The sequence below is a fragment of the Octopus bimaculoides genome, chromosome 14 (assembly GCF_001194135.2).
Source record: "Octopus bimaculoides isolate UCB-OBI-ISO-001 chromosome 14, ASM119413v2, whole genome shotgun sequence".
In the NCBI taxonomy this organism is placed as follows: domain Eukaryota; kingdom Metazoa; phylum Mollusca; class Cephalopoda; order Octopoda; family Octopodidae; genus Octopus; species Octopus bimaculoides.
The window spans coordinates 30,043,444-30,046,168 of record NC_068994.1 but is presented as its reverse complement, the minus strand read 5'-3'; positions in this window follow the sequence as shown (position 1 = coordinate 30,046,168).

Below are 2,725 nucleotides of genomic sequence, written 5' to 3'. Positions count from 1 at the left end.
TGTTTTCACAACGTCATGCGATGCAGTGAAATGATGTGCAATGTAATGGATACAGAACATGTAGAATCATGTTGGGGTCACCAATTGTAGTGGGCTGAAATGACATGCCATATCATGTCGATATGATGCAGCTGACTACCAAATATAGCGTGTAGCTGTAATGCTTGTAGGTTCTTGCATTGGAGTAACCAGTAAAAATCAAAGAATCAACACCAAAAAGGAAGAAATATTATTTACATATATTTTATTCATTTGCCCAACGTGTAGTTAGAGATACAGCAGTAATTGTAGTGGCAGTGACAACAAGTTTGCTCACTGGTTGTTAGTTGATAGTGTAGAAGTTGCTGTCTGCCAGTAGAGAGGGAAACAGTAAGGAATGCACAGTGCTGACTAGAAAGGATAAAGGTGGCATCGTCTTTTTTGTGGCCCAAAGCTTCACTTTGTATGTCAAGTGAGGGCAAAGGGGAAAGTGCTGCTCTTGATCATGGCTGATGCAAAAGAGGGTGTTGCTCCTTGGTCTGGCTGATACAAAAGAGAGAGATATGAAATGCTCTCTGTTATATAGACTATGGTCAGTAATGTAAGTCAAACCCTAACCAAAGGGTTTCCTTGATCAGCATAGGTTCTTGGGGTCAAGTGTTTCCCCATCAATCATTTGGTGTGGAGATGCAGACAAAGGATTTTCCTGCTTGTTTTAATAAGCAACAAGCAGGTGGATTTGGTTTCAAATCCCAGGCAGAGCTAAGTGAGGTCCCTACACTACAAAAAAGTTAACATTTCATTTTCCAAGCTGAGATTTGAAACTGAATCTAAGGATTCTTGCTCGCCCAATCCACCACTGGCTGAACAAGCCTGAAAGAAATTTCTTTGTCCTGTCAAAAAGTGATGGATAGATTTCCATGTGACCTCTGACCTGAACTATGTCACTGAAGGTTGAACTGGACAGCAGAAGACCTATGCAGGTAAAAATTACTCCTATGGTACGTCTGTTCTAGCTAGGATGACCATTATAAATACAGTCAGATACATGACAGATAGGCAGACAACTAGCAACAGGCAAGCAGTCAAGAGAGAAAGCCAAATGGCAGGCCATGAGGAAGCAGTGACCAGCAGAATACAAACAGACAGGACAGAAAGACAACATGACACGACCAAATGACCAACATGCACACAGACACAAAACATGTCTTGTACTACCTCATCACATCGACATACCATTCCTCCTGTTGTTTCTTTTTACATTGCCAACTCGAAGCAGTTGGTAACTTCATGTAGCAGCCTTCATTGATATTGTGAATCAAACCTTGAGTATCCAACACGTAAATGCAAATGTTGATCAAATAAATTATTTAAACTACATTCTGATGCTTTCCTCGTTTTTTTTTACTTTGATGTCATTCAACATGCCTATCTTCATCTACTACATCAACAACACCTTTTGCTACACATCCCACTACATGTGTGAGTGTGTGAGCATATATATATATATATATACATACAAGACAATTACAATGAATTCAGCTTTTAAACATCTACATGGTTTTTTTTTTCTGTAGTCAATTCCACAGCATTTTTTATTTAAATGTGTTTGAAGCATGTTTCTGCTGCATAGACATCTCACAATTGCATCTGCATCCAGTTACATTCATCTGGTTGGACCTTGAATAAAGTTGCATAGACTAATAACCAAATGAATGTAATTGGGTACTAATGCAATTGCAAGATGTCTATGTTTATAATCCAGTGAAGTGACCCAGGATTTACCCATCAGATAAATTACATTGGGAGTGCTTACCTTAAGTAATCCTTCCTAGGTGCTCCTTAACACTCAATGTGGTTTGCCATTACTGAGTGCTCGAATGGTATCTACCTGGATACTTTATTCCTATCTATCTGTGTGTGTGTGTGTGTGTGTGTGTGTAAGTGTGTGTGTGTGTGAAGCTGAGTGGTAGGCAGTTTCCTTCTCAGCCATATGGTTCCAGATTCAGCCATACTGTGTGGCATCTTGGGCACATCTTCTATTATAGCTTTGGTCTGATCAAACCCTTGTAAGTGAATCTAGTTGTTGGAAACTGAAAGAAGCCTGTTGTGTATATGTGTGTATGTTTGTCCCCTCCACCACCACTTGACAACTGGTGTTGGTGTGTTTACATCACTATGACTCAGCAGTTGGACAAAAGAGACCAGTAGAATTGGTATCAGGCTTTGAAAGAAAAAGACACCGGGTCAATTTGTTTGATTAAATTTCTGAAGGTGGTGCCCCAGCATGGCCGCAGTATATTGACTGTAAAAAGATAAAAAGATCAAAATGTAGCTACATGTGGATTGTTGGTGATTTTTTTCCTCCGTCTTCTTTTCTCTTAGACTTTCTTCTGTCTCCTGTTTCTGAAGAAGAGCTTTGCTTGAAATCTAAAACAACCTTTCTTTCCTTCCCTGAGTGTCTCTTAATACTTTACATACACCACATCGTCGAGTTGTTGTTTCTTTCTTTGTTTTTCTTTTTGGATTTTTGGTAAGTAGCTTGCTTCCCAACCACATGATTCCAGGTTCAGTCCCACTGTGTGGCACCTTGGGCAAGTGTCTTCTACTATAACTTCGGGCCGACCAGAGTAGATTTGGTAGACGGAAACTGAAGGAAGCTGGTCGTATATATATATGTGTGTATATGTTTGTGTGTCTGTGTTTGTCCCCTACCATCGCTTGACAACCAATGTTGGTGTGTTTA